This window comes from Aquarana catesbeiana, linkage group LG02 (genome assembly GCF_042186555.1).
Source record: "Aquarana catesbeiana isolate 2022-GZ linkage group LG02, ASM4218655v1, whole genome shotgun sequence".
In the NCBI taxonomy this organism is placed as follows: Eukaryota; Metazoa; Chordata; class Amphibia; order Anura; family Ranidae; genus Aquarana; species Aquarana catesbeiana.
Window position 1 is genome coordinate 155,573,635 of NC_133325.1, and position 19,126 is coordinate 155,592,760.

A 19,126-nucleotide genomic window follows, 5' to 3' on the forward strand; every position below is an offset into this window, starting at 1 on the left:
CCCACACAGTGCCACTCCATCAGTGCCACCTATCAGTGCTTATCAGTGCCCCTTATCAGTGTAGCTTCATCGGTGCCAACCAGTGCTGCCACATCAGTGCCCCCTTATCAGTGCAGCCTCATCAGCGCACATCAATGAAGGAGAAAAATGACCTGTTTGTAAAATTTAACTATGAAATTTTTTTTTCAGAATTTTCAGTCTTTTTTTGTTTAGCAAAAAATAAAACCCCCAGTGGTAATTAAATACCACCAAAAGAAATCTCTATTTGTGTGAAAAAAAAATATAAAAATTTCATATGGGTACAGTGTTGCATGACAATGCAATTATCATTCAAACTGCGACAGCGCTGAAAGCTGAAAATTGGCCTGGGCAGGAAGGGGGTTTAAATGCCCAGTAAGCAAGTGGTTAATTAATTTTTTGTTTTGCTCAGTACCAAATATATTTGTTTTTAATTGCCAGCAGGCAGATCTCTGTGCGAGGTCTGTTTTCTGTAAAATCTCTTCTTCATAGCTGCTGTGCTGAAAATAGATCTACAGTAAGTCAGATGGGGACACACTCCACCTTCTCGTATTGTGGAAAAGATAACAATATTTCCACTACTGGATAAACTCTGTATGTCAGAAAGCATGAAGGTAGTGCAGGGCTTTCTAACAAGGAAAGCCCAGTATGCATTTTAGTTTCACTCTGTAATAAATAGTCATTTTTAAAATAAGGAACTCAGGGGATGGTTCATTGTTGGATCAAACTACATTGACAGTTATAGCTACCTTGCTGACCACAAACCAAGTGGAACATTTTCACAGACAAGCGTATTTTCCTGATTCATATCCAAAATTGTATGAAGAAGTATTTTGATTTTAAAGGGTAACTCCACTTTTGTGGGGAAAAAAATAGCAAATAAAAAAGAAATAATATAGTGTATAAAATTGCTACACAAGTTATATTGTAATTGAATGTTATTAAAAACTACCTTTCCTTTTCAATCTGTAGTGCTGTAATTTTCTGTAAAATGCAATGCAATATGGCAACCTGGACGCGTTCTGTACACAGATGGATTTAATTGCCTGCTTGTGTCTTTGGCTTACTGATTTTTCCTGAAGTCTGCACTAAGATGCAATTCAGATGTTGAGTATCCCCTGCAACATTTTTGGTGAGATACTCCCAAAGGAGTACAATGAAAGCTTATCTAAAGGGATGCAGACCCTGCCACTTTCATCATTGGAACCCTGCAGGTGCAGAAGCTGATTGATAATTATAAAGTCACTACAGATTCACTCAGCACATGGACACAGACTATCTCCTCAGATTTTAAGGGTGCAATGGGTGAGTTTATATACATTTTATTCTTTAGAATGTTGCCTGTCTAACGTGAATCAGGTGGCTGTAAAACTCTCCATTTTTCTCCATCTCTTCCACTGTGTGTCACACACTCATCTGTGTCTTGTGGAAGCCCAAGGCATCCATGGTGCCATTCAAGATGGAGAGCAGAAGATCATGAACCTCAGTTCTGAGCGCTTCCATGTTCAGAGCTATCAGATCTTTGCCAGTGTGGCTGGGAAAATGGCAGGTTAAGTACAATTTGTACTCAATTTGTTTAAGCCAAGTACAAAGGAGACATTAGGGGGTCTATTAGACCCCTAATGTATCTACTGTGTAAAGAAAATTGTTATCACATAGGAGGCTAGTCAAAAGTGTTAAAAAAAAAAGTTAACACATACCAGTTATCGCTCCACACACTTAAGTGAGAAGAATAGGTCTAGAGCTAGCATTTATGGTTGTCTCTAAATTGATGAGCTGTGATATTTTACAGAGTCGTCTATGGACATTTTAGGGTATTGCAGTTTGTTGCCATTTTGTGCGCACACAATTTTAAGTTTTGACTAGGGATGGGCCTGATGTTCAAGTCGAACTTAAGTTCGACTCGAACATCGGGTGTTAGTTCTTTCATAGAACAAATGAACACATGGGGCACTCGCGAGACGTTCGCCCGCCGATGAGCGCCCCATAATGTACTGTGAGATCAAAGTGCATTGAAGGCTGCTGATTGGTCAAAGCATGCACCTGACCTGTATGCTTTGGCCAATCACAGCGCAATGTTCTGTGAGAGCCATGATTGGCCAAAGGCAGGGTGCCTTTGGCCAATCATGGCTCAGGGGCTAAGTCCACGCCCCACACTATATAAGGCCACTTACACGGTGGCCATGTATAGTGTATATGAATGGAGATTAGGCAAGTAGAGTGTACTGTGCAGTCAGTCAGTGTACAGTATAGTGTAGAGAATATATAATACAGTATAGTGCGGTGTAGTGTAGTGCAGTGTATATAACACAGTGTAGTGCGGTGTATATAATACAGTGTAGTGCAAAGTATATAACACAGTGTAGTGCGGTGTATATAATATTCCTTCAGCACAGCAGTGGTATACTTTTTTTTTTTTTTTGGTGGCGCATCAGCACTAAGAATATTTAGGGCATAATTGCTGCCCCCCCTTCTACGTTGCAGGTGTTCCTCTTTCTGCGTCAGCAGTGGTTCCCTTTGTTTTGGGGCTTTTAGATTTTTTTTTCCAGCAGCAGCAAAAAAATGTTTTCCATAATTGCTGTTTCTTCTTCTGAGTCACAGGTGATCTTTCTTCTGCGTCACTACTGTTTTTTTTTTTTTTTGGTCTTTCTTAATTTTTTACATTTATTTTGTTTCAGATATTTTTGCAGCAGCAGCCGTAAAAAAATATTCTGCACAATTGTTGCACCCTTATTTTCCTTATTTAAAAAAAAACTATAATAAAATGGTTATAGTGCACCAAGCACAAATGTATTGCACCCAAGCACCATATTTCCATCCCACACTCTACAATTAAAAGTTATAAAAATCCCCCCCAAAAAATCCCAGGCCACTTAAAAAGGGCAAGCAGCCTCTGTGTTTACAGTGAAAAGTATTGGTTGCGGATATGGTGCATCCTCTGCAGGCGGGGCCCACTTCTTTTTTTTCCAGTGCTGGCATGTATTTTTAAACCACAACATGCAAAAGAGGCCCAATTTTTCTGCATTTGTTTGACAGGTGCATGTAATTCCAATTTTTTTTCCCTAATTTTTAACAGCAGGGCCCCGTTCCTGCGCCCTGCAAGAGTGACTGTGAGGGGTTACAGTGTTCAGGCACCACCAACACCCAAGGCCCAGTTTTTCTGCCCCTGTATGTAAATTTTAAAAAATTTGGGGAAAAAATGGCTCGGGGGACCTTTTGGGGTTGGTATGGATTTTAACCACTTCCCTACCAGCGCATTGTAAAATGACGGCAGCAGGAACACTGCCTCCCTCCTGCAGCCCATCAGAGTACCCTGTTTCCAGCCCACTAGACTACCTGAGTACCTAGCTGTAGCCCATGGCTCACAGAATATACGTCGGAGTGTTTTCTTTCCAAAATGGGGTCATTTTGTGGGTAATTCCACTGTCCTGGTGCTCCGGGACCTTCAAAAGTGTGATAGGTAGCAATGAAATTAGATGTGTAATTTATGCTCATAGAATGCCTGATGGTGCTACCTGGATGTTGGGCCTCTCTATTAGGGATGAGCTTCGTGTTCGAGTCAAACCCAGGTTCGACTCGAACATCGTCTGTTCGCCCGTTCGCCGAATTGCGAACGATATGGGCCGTTCGCGCCAAATTCGTGTGGCGCATCACGGCCCATAATTCACTGCGGCATCGCAGTGCATTGCTGGCTGATGATTGGCCAAGCATGCACTATGACCCGCATGCTTGGCCAATCACAGCGCAGTCAGAACAGAGAGCCGTAATTGGCTAAAGGCAAGGAGGCTTTGGCCAATTATGGCTCAGGGGATTTAGTACACGCCCCACACTATATAAGGCCGCCTGCACGGCGGCCCTGTGTAGTGTGTGTGTTCCGACGTTGAAAGAGATAGACAGAGAGACAGCGTCATTTGATTTAAGTTAGATAGATTAGGTAGGACAGTCAGTGAGTTAGCTGCACTTACAGTGTATTGTGTGTGTATATATATATATATATATATATATATATATATATATATATATATATATATGCATATCAGGTGTTATATATATACACACACACACTGTATTCAGTTTAGCTAGATCCGTTCCTGTTATCTTCCTACTGACAGGCAGGCTTGTCTTGTTACAGTATTTACAGCTACCTGAAGAAAATTGCTGGTGTTCTTTTGATCCTATTAGTACCACAGTCAGGCAGCTAGACTATTTACAGTTAGTGTAGTGCGTCCTCCTCACAGTGTTCAGTTAAAGCTACAAGTTAGTTTAGTGTGACCTCTGCACAGTGTTCAGCTAAAACTACAAGTTAGTGTAGTGCGTCCTCCTCACAGTGTTCAGCTAAAGCTACAAGTTAGTTTATTGTGACCTCTGCACAGTGTTCAGCTAAAGCTACAAGTTAGGGTAGTGCATCCTCCTCACAGTGTTCAGCTAAAGCTACAAGTTAGTGTATTGCGTCCTCCTCACAGTGTTCAGCTAAAACTACAAGTTAGTGTAGTGCGACCTCCGCACAGTGTTCAGCTAAAGCTACAAGTTAGTGTAGTGCGTCCTCCTCACAGTGTTCAGCTAAAACTACAAGTTAGTGTTGTGCGATCTCTGCACAGTGTTCAGTTAAAGCTACAAGTTAGTGTAGTGCGTCCTCACAGTGTTCAGCTAAAACTACAAGTTAGTGTAGTGCAAGCTCTGCACAGTTTTCACCTAAAGCTACCTGTAGAAGGTTGGTGGTGTTTTCCTGATCCTATCACTACCGCAGGCAGCTAAATAAGCTACAAGTTAGTTTTTTGCGAGCTCTGCACAGTGTTCAGCTAAAACTACAAGTTAGTGTAGTGCGATCTTTGCACAGTGTTCAGCTAAAGCTACCTGTAGAAGGTTGGTGGTGTTTTCCTGATCCTATCACTAAAGCAGGCAGCTAAATAAGCTACAAGTTAGTTTTTTGCGAGATCTGCACAGTGTTCAGCTAAAGCTAGTTGTAGAAGGTTGATGGTGTTCTCATACTACAGGCAGGCAGTTGATTTTGCTAGCTGCAGTATATATATATATATATATATATATATATATATATATATATATATATATATATCCCAGCTTAGTGCAGCTACAGGCCATTAGTATGTCTGGAAGGCCAACAAGGAGAGGCAGACAGTCACAAGCCAATAAAAGAGGGCAAGCAGGCTCTGTGTCTAGAGGCAACAGTGCTGGTCGTGGAGACGGTGCATCCTCATCAGCACGTGGCCGTGGGACACGCTTGGCAGCTGGCCGTGTTGAGCCGCAACATGCGGAAGATTTGGTCGAGTGGATGACCAAGCCGTCCTCATCCTCCTCATCCTCTTTCACCTATGCTCAGGGTACTTTGTCTGGCAAAGCAGCTGCCAACGCGGCCTCTTCCCTCGGCTCAATGGCATCAGTGACTCCTTCCCTAGTCCCACCATGTCCTCCTGAGAAATCCCTCGAACTGTTTGACCACAGTGTTGGGTACATGCTCCAGGAGGATGCCCAGCATTTAGAAGGCTCTGATGATGATACTGAGCTAGATGAAGGCAGTAACGTGAGCACGGACAGAGGGGGTGCCCAAGAAGGACAGCAATCTGGCAGTCATGCTCCCCCTGCTGCAGCATACTGCCAGGTTTGGTCAAGTGATGAGGAGGGAGGGGATGATGAGGTCACTGACTCAATGTGGGTGCCTGATAGGAGAGAGGAGGAGGAGGAGGCACATCACCAACGAGGCAGCATGCCCTCCAGGGGCCAGCCTAGGGGCAGCACCCTGACTGCATCACACCCCAAAGCTCCGCATGTGCAGGGCGCTGCTGTCTCTGCGCGTTATTCCGAAAGTTCTTTGGTGTGGGCCTTTTTTGAGACGAGTGCATCAGATCGCACCACTGCTATTTGCAACATATGTCTCAAGCGTATCTCGCGTGGCCAAAACATCTCCCGCTTGGGCACCACATGCTTGACAAGACATATGTTGACCTGCCATGCAGTTCGTTGGCAAGCGTATCTAAAAGACCCACAACAAAGAGGACCTCTCCTTGCTCCTCATCAGCTGAGATCTCCAACCCCACTATACCTTCAGTCCTCTCTGAGACCTGCACTGAGAGGAATGAAGGTGTAGAATTAGGTGTGTCACAGCCAAGTACTTGTGGGCAATCTGCTTTTGGTACACCGACATCAGATTGTACCAGGCAAATTTCCCTGCCCCAGCTGCTGCACCGCCGAAAGAAGTTCGCTCCCAGCAATCCACATGCCCAGCGGTTGAATGCTAGCTTGGCAAAATTGCTAGCACTTCAACTGCTGCCTTTTCAGTTGGTAGACTCTGCCCCCTTTCGTGAGTTTGTGGAATGTGCGGTTCCTCAGTGGCAGTTACCCGAATGCCACTTTTTCTCACGGAAGGCGATTCCGGCTCTCTACCAGCATGTGGAAGGCAATGTCCATGCCTCGCTGGACAGGGCGGTCAGCGGTAAGGTGCATATTACCGCTGACTCATGGTCCAGCTGACATGGACAGGAACTTTACCTAAGTTTCACCGTGCATTGGGTGACTCTGCTGGCAGCTGGGAAGGATGCAGGACAAGGTGCAGTAGTGTTGGAGGTTGTTCCGCCACCACGCCTCCAAAATGCCACTACTAATGATTGTGACACACCTCTCTCCTCCACCCCCTCCTCTTCTTCTTCCTCCATGGCCTCTTCCTGTGCTTTGTCCTCGGAACCAGCGGTGCTCCGTAGCCATTCAGGGGGTTACGCAAGTATGCAGGCCAAAAGATGCCATGCGGTGCTTGAGCTGGTGTGCTTGGGGGACAGGAGCCACACTGGGGCAGAGGTTCTGTCAGCTCTGCAGGGGCAGGTTCAGAGGTGGTTGACGCCACGCCAACTTAAGGCAGGAATGGTAGTTTGTGACAATGGCACCAACTTCCTCTCTGCCCTCCGACAGGGACAAATGACCCATGTGCCCTGTTTGGCTCACGTCCTTAACTTGGTGGTGCAGCGGTTCTTGGGCAGGTACCCGGGCTTACAGGATGTCCTGAGGCAGGCCAGGAAAGTCTGTGTGCATTTACGCCAGTCATATAATGCCAGTGCTCGTCTGGCAGACCTCCAAAAGGAGTTTAACCTGCCCAAGAACCGCCTAATCTGTGACATGCCCACCAGGTGGAACTCAACGTTGGCCATGCTGCAGCGGCTGCACACACAGCAGAGGGCCATCAATGAGTACCTGTGCGACTATGGCACCAGGACAGGGTCAGGGGAGCTTTTTTTTTTTTCCCCAGGCCATTGGGCCATGATCAGGGATGCATGCACTGTCCTGTCACCATTTGAGGAGGCCACGAGGATGGTGAGCAGTGACAGTGCATGCATCAGTGACACTGTCCCCCTTGTCCACCTGTTGGAGCACACGCTGTGTGGAATAATGGACAGGGCACTTGAGGCAGAACAGAGGCAGGAAGAGGAGGACTTCCTTAGCTCTCAAGGCCCCCTTTATCCAGACAGTGTTCCTGCATGCCCCCCGATTACACAGGAAGAGGAGGAGGAGGAGGATTGTGTCAGTATGGAGGTGGAGCCTGGCACTCAGCATCAGCAGCAGTCTTTAAGGGATCAGTCCCAAGAAACACATGGACTTGTACGTGGCTGGGAGGAGGTAACTGCGGACCATGTCGTCCTTAGTGACCCAGAGGACTCCGGACCGAATGCCCCAGCAAACCTACGCTGCATGGCCTCCCTGATCCTGCAAAGTCTGCGTAAGGATCCTCGTATTCGTGGTATCAAGGAGAAGGGCTGGCAACCCTCCTTGATCCACGTTACAAGGGTAAGGTTGCGGACCTTATCTTACCATCGCAGAGGGAGCAGAGGATGAAACATCTTCGGGAGGCCTTACAGAAAGGTCTGTGAAACGCGTTCCCAGAGACTGGGAGGTTACAAACTCCTGTTTCTGGACAACGTGTTGCTGAGACTTCGGTCAGTCAAAGAAGGAGCGGTGGAGAAGGTGGCCCTCTGACCGATGCATTCAGACAATTTTTTAGTCCGCAGCCCCAAGGTATGATCGGTTCCAGCAACCATCGCCAGCGTCTGTTTTACATGGTGCAGGAATACCTAGGGGCAAGATCTGACTTGGACACCTTTCCCACCAAAAATCCAGAGCTTGCACAGTATGCAATTGAGCTACTGGCCTGTCCTGCATCCAGCGTTCTTTCGGAAGGCACATTCAGTGCTGCTGGAGGCTTTGTAACCAATCACAGGGTGCGTTTGTCCACCGACTCGGTCGATCGACTGACCTTCATAAAAATGAATCATTCTTGGATCATCACCAGCTACCAAGCACCTGATGCTGATGTAACCGAATAATTTTTTTGAAATGTCAGATCCCTTCAAGACTGCCTATGCTGATGCTGAGTGACTATCCTGTTATGCTTAGTGACTATCCTCTTCCTCCTCAATGATAATGCTGATAGCTTGTAAGAATATTTTTGGTTCTGGGCGCCGCCACCAGTGGCTAAGGCCCAATTTTTCAGCCCCTGTTTAACAGGGGCGTGTAATTACAATTTTTGATGCAATATTTTGCAAGGAGGGTTCGTTGCTGCGCTCAACTAGAGTATTTGTGAGGGGTTGCAGTGTTGTGGCACCAGTGCCTAAGGCCCAATTTTTCAGCCCCTGTTTAACAGGGGCATGTAATTACAATTTTTGATGCAATATTTTGCAAGGAGGGTTCGTTGCTGCGCTCAACTAGAGTATTTGTGAGGGGTTGCAGTGTTGTGGCACCAGCACCAGTGCCTAAGGCCCAATTTTTCAGCCCCTGTTTAACAGGGGCGTATAATTACAATTTTTGCTGCAATATTTTGCAGGAGGGCTCATTCCTGCGCTCCAACTAGAGTATCTGTGAGGGGTTGCAGTGTTGTGACACCAGTGACTAAGGCCCAATTTTTCTGCCCCTGTTCAACAGGTGCATGTAATTACAATTCTTGATCTAATATTTCACAGCAGGGCCCATTCCAGCGCCCACCAAGAGTAACTGTGGGGACTTACAGTGTTGTGGCAACACCACCACCAAGGGCCCAATTTTTCTGCCCCTGTTCAACGGGTGCATGTAATTACAATTCTTGATCTAATATTTAACAGCAGGGCCCGTTGCTGTGCCCACCAAGAGTAATGCCCCGTACACACGATCGGACATTGATCGGACATTCCGACAACAAAATCCATGGATTTTTTCCGACGGATGTTGGCTCAAACTTGTTTTGCGCACACACGGTCACACAAAGTTGTCGGAATTTCCGATTGCCAAGAACACGGTGACGTACACCACGTACGACGAGACTAGAAAAGGCCAGTTCAGAACCAAGCGCGGCACCCTTTGGGCTCCTTTTGCTAATCTCGTGTTAGTAAAAGTTTGGTGAGAGACGATTCGCGCTTTTTCAGTCTCGTGGTTTTCAGATCGTTTTCTGCTGTTCAGTTTGTGCTTGTGGGTTTGTATCTGCTCTTCAGTGCGTGCAGCGAGTTACACGTGACTCTTGTCATTGTGTTCTAGTTCGTTACTGTTTTTCAGGTCGCTCGTCACAGGCCTTGCTGTTCTTCAGTGCGTTCTGTTACTTCGTTCTGAGCAGCCGACCGTTTTCTAGCCATGTTGCGTATACGTACTCCTCGTAGAGTTCGTACTGTGTGGGGGCTTGGTGTTGGGGTCCTGACCTTGACACAAGCGCAGTCCATGAACAGGGTGGGGAGGAGTTCATGGACCAAGAATTGGTTGCTTCAGCGTGACCAGTTCTGTCAGATGCCTTTGCTCCGTGAGATCCGTGAGAATAATCCTGATGATTTCAGGAACTTTCTCTGGATGACGGACCCCGTATTTCACTGTTTGTTGGCTTTGCTGACCCCTTATATTAGCAGGCAGGATACCTGCATGAGGCAAGCCATCACTCCAGAGCAGAGGCTAGTCGCCACCTTGCGGTACTTGGTGACGGGGAGAAACCTGCAGGACCTTAAGTTCTCAACAGGCATCAAACCCCAGGCTCTGGGGATCATTATCCCGGAGACCTGTTCTGCCATCATCCAGGTCCTGCAGAAGGATTATATTAAGGTAAGATCTATCCTTTTACATCACATTTTATTGTATTTAATGTTTGATAATATATTGTATTTCTTTCCTCATTCCCTAATTACCATGCTTGTAATATGCTGTGAATGCCCCCTTTGTCCTCATGCATGCTGGATTTTTATGTAATTATTTTTTTTCTCCTTCATACATATTTGCCTTCACTTACCTCCCCAGCATAGTCTCCTGGCCCTATATTCACCTCATGTAGTCACTTAACAATGTATTTTATCAGCTTCATAGTAGTGCTTTACCCCAAACATCCCCTAAAATGTTTTTAAATGTGATTTGTGCTTTAAATGCAGGCAGAGTGCCAGAGGCTTTTTTTGGGGGGTCCCCAAATCATTTGGAACCCTCCCTCCCCCCAACTGCTAAGTCAGCTGATACCAATTCTCTATCTATCCTCAATCATCTATCTGCTGACTTTGCCAAACCCATACACTCTATACCCATCTCTTTAGTGGTCAGATGTATGGATGAATTCCCCAAAGCATGGAGTGCAAGGGCCTGCCTGAATACTTTCAAATGGTAATGTTTAAAGTTTTTGTATCCTATTATTATCTTAATAGGTAATAGCAGAATTTCCAAATGTGCTCAAATGTGTACAGTGTGTATTTATATCTTTGTATTATGACACTTCTTACCTGTCCAGTGGGCTGCCAATAGTGTAACTAAGGAGGGGCTGTCCAAAGTAATACACATTATTTAGGCATTCATCTCTCAATGAAGTGGAGAAGGTTACCTGTCCAAGAGTTCCCCCCCTAAAATGTTAGAAATGGCCCATGGGGGGGGGGGGGGGAATCTGATAGGTGGACCTTATACTTTGGTCTTTAAAAACTCCCTCAAATAAATGTTATTTTGATGTTGGCCAAGAATGTTTGTGTCTAATCTGCTTTCCCTGTTTATGTGCAAAATGACTAATTTTTTTTGTTGTTGGTTGACTCCACAGTTTCCTTCCACGCCACAGGAATGGCAGACTGTGGCCTCCCACTTTGCCCAGCAGTGGGACTTTCCTAACTGCGGATGGGCAATTGATGGGAAACACGTCTACATCGTCCCACCACCCAACTCAGGGTCATACTATTTCAACTATAAGGGGTTCAATAGTATTGTGATGTTGGTGGTGGTGTCGGCTACTTACGAGTTCCTGTATGTGGACGTGGGGAAGAATGGCCGGATGTCCGATGGTGGAGTCATCGCCCAGACAGAGTTCTACAGGCGTCTCCAGAATGGCAGCTTGGACTTGCCACCTCCAGAAGACAATGTGGAAGGACTCCCATTCGTCTTCATTGTGGAAGAAGCGTTTGCGCTGGGGGACCATCTTATGCAGCCATTCCCGATGAGGACCCTCACCCCGGACAAGAGGGTTTTTAATTACCAGCTGGCCAGAGCCAGAAGAGTGGTGGAGAACACTTTTGGAATCAAGGCCAGCCGGTTCCACCCATTTCTTACACCCATACACATGGCGGAGTACAAAATGAATCACATCATCCTGGCGTGCTGTGTTCTACACAACTTTTTACGGCAACATTCTGCCAACTATGCTGGCTCAGTTGGGCCTGAGGCTGGAATTCAAAATGAACCAACCCTGACGGCGCTTGAAAGTGGCCATCCTGGCTTGCCCCCCCCCTGAGTGCCCGTGATGTCCGGCTAAGATATCTTGAATACTTTGCGGGTAGGGGGGCTATCAATATGCCAGACAATGTCTGAAACCTTTTTCAAATAAAAAAATTTAACTACTAAAATCTTTGGTGACATTTACTGCTTGTGTTTCTTTTAGCTGACCCTGACAGAAATGTGGTGAGTCCTGAAAATGGCATGATTGTGTAACATTACAAAGCATTGTTGGGTGTTATTTACTAAAGGCAAAGACACTTTGCACTACAAGTGCAGTTGAAACTGCACTTGTAGTGCAAAGTGGATTTGCCCTTAGGAAATAACCCCCATTGTCACTGAAAACACCAATTAGAGCACAACAAAAGTTTTGGAGCGTTGAAACAATAATCCACACATTCTTGATTAACAATCTTTTTAATACCAGCACAATCCCATGTGCATTTAGAAAAGGTTTTTAAAACAACATGTTTGTTGTATAACAATTTTTGGGGTCACATTAGAAAAAGTAGAAATGTCCATTTAAGATAAAACAGGCATGTTTAAAACCAACAAGAAAGACACAAATCTTGAACTTACAAAGGTCACATTTGGTAGAACTTGAAGGCAATATCAGACATGAGTATTTACATTTTTGATATTGCGTTCAGATGGGGTGAAGTCACCCCTAGAAAAGCCAAATTTTGAAGATGCACACAAATTGCCGAATGTCAACATGTGCTAGCTGCCATCACGGGGGATCAAGGGACGTGTTTTGTGGGTGCAACCCCTTCCTCACAGCTACTTTATTATTGATCTCCCGTGATGGCAGATAGCACATGTTGACACACTGTGCATCTTCAAAATTTGGCTTTTCGCAAAGATGTCAAAAAATGGTAAAAATTTTTAGCTCACAAAAGCCACAAAAAAATAAAGGGATTTCGAGGGGGTTTAAACTCTCCCTAAAACATCAATGATGTTCTTAATTTTTTTTTTGAACATCATTGATGCTTTTCTGGATGTTTTCCAAGTCCCTATTATACCCCATGATCTCCCCGATCAGGATCTGTGCACTTTCTGCGGTAAAATGCCCTGGATCCACAACATCACAATCACCTAAAAAGATAGAAACAAAAACACACCATGTATTATAAATCTGCCGACATCCATCTCTTACCTAAGCCTGTGGTCGCAGACACTCACCTGTTGTGGTGACAATTTCCACCACATCTCCTTCCTCTTCCTCCTCCTGTTGGCTTTGGTGGGTCTCCACTTCTTCATGAGGTGGGGGGTCTCTGGTCTCCTCGGATGAGGGGTGTCCTCCGAGTCTTTTATCCCCTATGTAAAAAAAAAAAAAAAAAATATAGGTATACTTAGCACACAGATATTTGATGGCAGAAATAGGAATATGAAACATTGCTTGAAAGTGGGGTACAATTGTCTGTTTTGGCAGAGTTCCAAGATGTAGAATTTTTATTGTCCTTTGTCAAGCTTCAATACTTTACCTGTTTAGTACAAGCTTCACAAATGGAGTCACCCCTATAGTATACACTGGAGCACCTGTGTGGGCCCCCTAAAAAAAAGGGTGTTCTTGTGTCCCACACTAGTGCTCCAGCGTCCGGTCGCACAAAGTTGTCGGAATTTCCGATCGACAACCACGCGGTCACGTACACCACGTACGACGAGACTAGAAAAGGCCGGTTCAGAACCAAGCGCGGCACCCTTTGGGCTCCTTTTGCTAATCTCGTGTTAGTAAAAGTTTGGTGAGAGACGATTCGCGTTTTTTCAGACTCGTGGCTTTTAGATCGTTTTCTGCTGTTCAGTTTGTGCTTGTGGGTTTGTATCTGCTCTTCAGTGCGTGCAGTCAGTTCGTATCAGAGTTTTCTGTGTGATCTTGCCTGCTCGTTGCTGTTTTTCAGGTCGCTCTTCACAGGCCTTGCTGTTCTTCAGTGCGTTCTGTTACTTCGTTCTGAGCAGCCGACCGTTTTCTAGCCATGTTTCGTATGCGTACTCCTCGTACAGTTCGTGCTGTGCGGGGGCTTGGTGTTGGGGTCCTGACCTTGACACAAGTCCAGTCCATGAACAGGGTGGGGAGGAGTTCATGGACCAAGAATTGGTTGCTTCAGCGTCACCAGTTCTCTCATATGCTTTTGCTCCGTGAGATCCGTGAGAATAATCCTGATGATTTCAGGAACTTTCTCAGGATGACGGACCCCGTGTTTCACCGTTTGTTGGCTTTGCTGACCCCTTATATTAGCAGGCAGGATACCTGCATGAGGCAAGCCATCACTCCGGAGCAGAGGTTGGTCGCTACCTTGCGGTATTTGGCCACAGGGAGAAGCCTGCAGGACCTCAAGTTCTCGACAGGCATCTCCCCCCAGGCTCTTCTTTGTGGACATTTACTGCTTGTGTTTGTTTGAGCTGACCCTGACAGAAATGTGTGGAGTGCAGAAAATATCGTGATTGTGTAACCTTATACAAAGCACTGTTGGCTGTTATTTACTAAATGCAAAGACACTTTTCACTACAAGTGCACTTGCAACTGCACTGAAACTGCACTTGTAGTACAAAGTGGATTTCCCCTTAGGAAATAACCCCCATTTTCTCATAAAACAACAATTACATCACCCCAAAAGTGTTGTAGCGTGAGACAATAATCCACACATTCTTGATGAACAATCTTTTTAATACCTGCACAATCACATGTGCATTTACCAAAGGTTTTTCTGACAAACCAACATGTTTGTTGTATACCAATTTTTGTGGTGTCATTATCCAAAATCAAAATGTGCATTTTATAGAAAACAGGCCTGTGTAAAACCAACAAGAAAGACACAAATCTTGATCTTACAAAGTTCACATTTGGTAGAACTGGAAGGCAATATCAGACATGAGTATTTAGGAACTGTGTTTGATATAGCGTTCAGATGGGGGGAAATCACCCCTGGAAAAGCCAAATTTGGAAGATGCACACAAAATTTCCCAATGTCAACATGTGCTAGCTGCCATCACGGGGGATCAAGGGATGTGTTTTGGGGGAGAAAGCCCTTCCTCAACGCTACTTTATTATTGAGGAAGGGGTTGCACCCCCAAAACGCGTCCATTGATCTCCCGTGATGGCAGATAGCACATGTTGACACACTGTATGCATCTTCCAAATTTGGCTTTGGGAAAAATCACAAAAACATTTCGCACATTGTAGCACACAAAAGAAGAAAGTGATTTTGAGGGGCTTTAAACTCGCCCCAAAACATCAATGATGTTTTTATATTTTGGAATAACATCATTGATGTTTTGCTTGATGTTTTCCAATTGTAAATTTTTAAATTACACCCCATGATCTCCCCAAACAGGATCTGGGTACTTTCGGATGTGAAAGGATCTGGATCCACAACCTCACGATCACCTAAAAAGAGAGGAACCCCAAAATAAATTAGGTTTCAAAAAAATGCCGCAATCCATCTCTTACCTAAGCCTGTGGTCGCAGACACTCACCTGTTGTGGTGACAATTTCCACCACATCTCCTTCCTCTTCCTCCTCCTGTTGGCTTTGGTGGGTCTCCACTTCTTCATGAGGTGGGGGGTCTCTGGTCTCCTCAGATGAGGGGTGTCCTCCGAGTCTTTTATCCCCTATGTAAAAAAAAAAAAAAAAAAAAAAAAAAATTAGGTATACTTAGCACACAGATATTTGATGGCAGAAATAGGAATATGAAACATTGCTTGAAAGTGGGGTACAATTGTCTGTTTTGGCAGAGTTCCAAGATGTAGAATTTTTATTGTCCTTTGTCAAGCTTCAATACTTTACCTGTTTAGTACAAGCTTCACAAATGGAGTCACCCCTATAGTATACACTGGAGCACCTGTGTGGGCCCCCTAATAAAAAGGGTGTTCTTGTGTCCCACACTAGTGCTCCAGCGTCCGGATGTGAAAGCTGCTGAGTGTCCTCTCCTTACACAGAATCTAGTTTGCATTTCATTCTAGTTACAAACCCATCTACACAACCAAATTATTTTCAGACAAGTAGGCCATAAAAAAATGTTGGCAAATGCATATGGCCAAAACAATGGTGTTTTCTAGGCTGAACGAACAATGTTTTATACGAACGAATAATGTGCCCATGAACATGAAAGTTGCCATTTTACGCACGTGGAGCAGCACGAACGTAATAAAAATAAAGAATAGGAACACAGGACAACTACTTACTTTTTTGCAGCACTCTCCGGATCCTTCTGTACTGCTCATGCTCTCTTAATTTGAGGTCCGACCACCGCTTCCTGAGCTGATCTTTCGATCGTCGTACCCCGAAATTCCGGTGCAGACTCTTGACCACTTTCGCCATGATCTTGGCCTTTCGGACTTTGGGGTTGGGGTAAGGTCCATACTTCCCATCATAGTCGGCCTTCTTCAGGATTTCCACCATCTCCCCAAAGGACATATTTGATGCCTTAAATCGTCTCCTTCTGGATCTGGACGTTTTAGGCTCCGGGCTTTCCTCCTCCTCGTTGGTGTAATTATCAGACACCTGCTGTGTCTCCGCCATGTGCTCTTCCCCCACTGCGCCGAACGAGAAGGGGCGGGGAATAGACTAGAAAGAACGTCAGGGGCGGGCGGAGTTTCACGCATGCGCAGTGTCTATAAAGCGTAACACGCGTGCTTAGTAGGTACGATCTGTGAGCGAAGGAAGGAGTAACGGAGGTGCCGATCGTGATAGCGAAGGTAAGATTTAACATTGGGCCTATACTGCTTCTAGATTGAGGCCTGTATTTGCACAAGTTTAGAAGACTTTAGGCTGACATTAGGGTTTGTCTTGTGTTGTGTCTTGCAGTGAAAATGGATATCTTGAAGGATCAGGACTTTATGCCAATCTTGATATATTCAGGGAGCTGCCTTGTCTATGGCAGATAAACCACCCTGAATATAAGAACCAAACAAAGAGGAAGGCAGCGCTGGATAATTTGTTGGAATTTGTGAAGACGGTGATCCCCACGGCAGACATCACCTATTTGAAGGTTCTAATTGGTGGCCTGAGGAGCACTTATCTAAGGGAGCGCAAGAAGGTCCAGGATTGCCTGAGATCAGGAGCTGCAGATGACATTTATGTCCCCAGGCTGTGGTACTATGACAAGCTGCATTTTCTGGCAGGTCAGACTGAACCCAGGCCAGCACTCTCCACTGTTCCTTCCACGCTTCCTTCCCCCCCAGCTGAGGCTTCTGACGCCCAACCTGGGCCTTCCAGGCAGCAACATGTGGAGGAGCCCAGATTGAGCCAGGTATAGCATTCTTCTAAATATTGCTGGTTGTCCAATCAATGATGTTAAATAGATGTTAGTTTGGAGTACTAATTTATGATTGTGATTGATGAAGTAAAAACTAAAACCATGTTCCTTTTTCATACACAGGGAACTCTCAGCCAGGAGGTGGCCGGGCCAAGCAGGCTGCCTGATACCCAGGTCCCTACCCTCCACCTTCAAAGACAAAGTGGCAGGAAGAGGAGTAACCTGGAGGAGGCTGCCATAGGCCTATTTTGGAAGGCTACAGAGGCCCTCAGAACACGCCACAGTGTGGAGGAGGACTTGCATAATTGCATGCAAAATGATGCAGATGGAGGAGGGCCAACGACTCCTGTGTGAGTTCTTAATTTTGGAAGCTCTAAATAAGGGCTTTAGGGGCCAAATCACATGTGCAACCCACATTTGTGACCTCACACATAGTTGTCCTCCTCCAGGTCCTACTCCTCCTCCTCCTCCAGGTCCTACTCCTCCTCCTCCTGTCAATATTTTTTATTTTTGATAGTTGTTGTTAGCAATATTTGGAATTTTGTAATGAAGGCTGCCGTGGCCAATAAACCCCACTTATGTGTAGATTTGTTCAATTACTGGCAAACTGGTAAGGATAAGGTGGAAAGTGGCCTAATGGTTATCATTGCAGGCTTCCTCTGATATACGCATGCCAAGTCTTCCAATGGGGACATTTGTTTTGGTAACAGCTGTATAAGGCCCAGTTTCACATTGGCGCCTCCGTGCAGCGGATTCCGCTTGCTCAGCTGGGGATCGCTCAGCTGATCCCTGCTTAGCAGGCAGATGACAGGTCCTGTCCGCTCCGCTATGCAGAGGGGACATGGAGACAGTCCTGCTCTCCTCTATGGGGGAACCGTTTCCATCCGATCCTATCCAACCAGCTCTGCCAGATGGATGGAAAATAGGACCACCATCCATTTGGTTTTTGTGAGCAGGATCGGACTGAATAGTGGCGGGTGTCACCGGACATCTGCCGCTCCATGGAGGGGACTTGAGGGACCGATCAGGTCCCCCTGAAAAACTGGCAGGCAGACCTGATCAGACAGCCTGTGTGAAAGGGCTCTAAGGTGAAAATTTGTTCCTGGAGAGACTTCTAACTTCTCAGTGTGCCACCCAGACAGCAAGGGAAGGGATCTCCCCAACAGTAAATAGGCAGCAACCCCTGCTCCCCTCCCAAAATTGACAGAGGTTCTAAGTAGTCCTTACTTCCTCAAAAAAGAAAAAAAGAATTTTGTTTTGGCTACAGATACACTTTAAAAACTTTAAATGTCCTAAACAACTCCATGACTTGTTGTACATATGGGAAACACATTCTAATCTATTTTTAAACTGCTCCAGTATTCTAAGGTCACCTAATATAGAATTTGCTATCATAACAGCAGATGATGCATGCAAGTATATGAACATTTGATGTACATTAGTGTATTTAATAGTAATAAGGAATGTTATTATAAATTGTGAACAAAGAAAGGGAATCATTTGCAGTGACAGATAATGTCACTGCAAATGATTACAGATAATGTCTATTCATCTCAGTGTAGTAGAAAACACATCTACTGGATGGTGTCAGTAGTTTTTTTATTTTAATTAGGGTTTCACCGATACCACTTTAAGACCGAGTACAAGTACCTATACTTTTTTCAAGTACTCGCCGATACCGATTACCAATACTTTTCTTGTTATTCTTTTTAACAATGCTTTCTTTTTTGGGGGGGAGTGGATGGTGTCAGTGTTTTTTTTTATTCTATATTATTCTTACTCTACTTTTAAATATTTATTACAATTTTTCCTTTTTTTAAATTTTTTTTATCTACCCTGTCGATAGACGGGGAAAGGGACTGTGGACACAGATTCCCCAGTTCCTTTCTCAGCAGTCTCAGCTGCACTGAAGATGAATAGACAGGAGACAGAGGCTCCTGTTCATTCATAAACTGAAGCATATGATGCTCAGTTATGAATGGACAGAGTCAGTGATCACTGACTCTGTGCATTCGGAAAAGGAAGGAGCCAGTAAATGACAGATTTACTGGCTCCTTCCTCCACTTTCCATCCTTACAGATCCAGGATGAGGGGTGACCCGAGGAGCACAGAGGGGGACCGGAGGAGGACTCCAGGAGCTGGGGAGGACACCGGGGATGATTGGTGCGGTG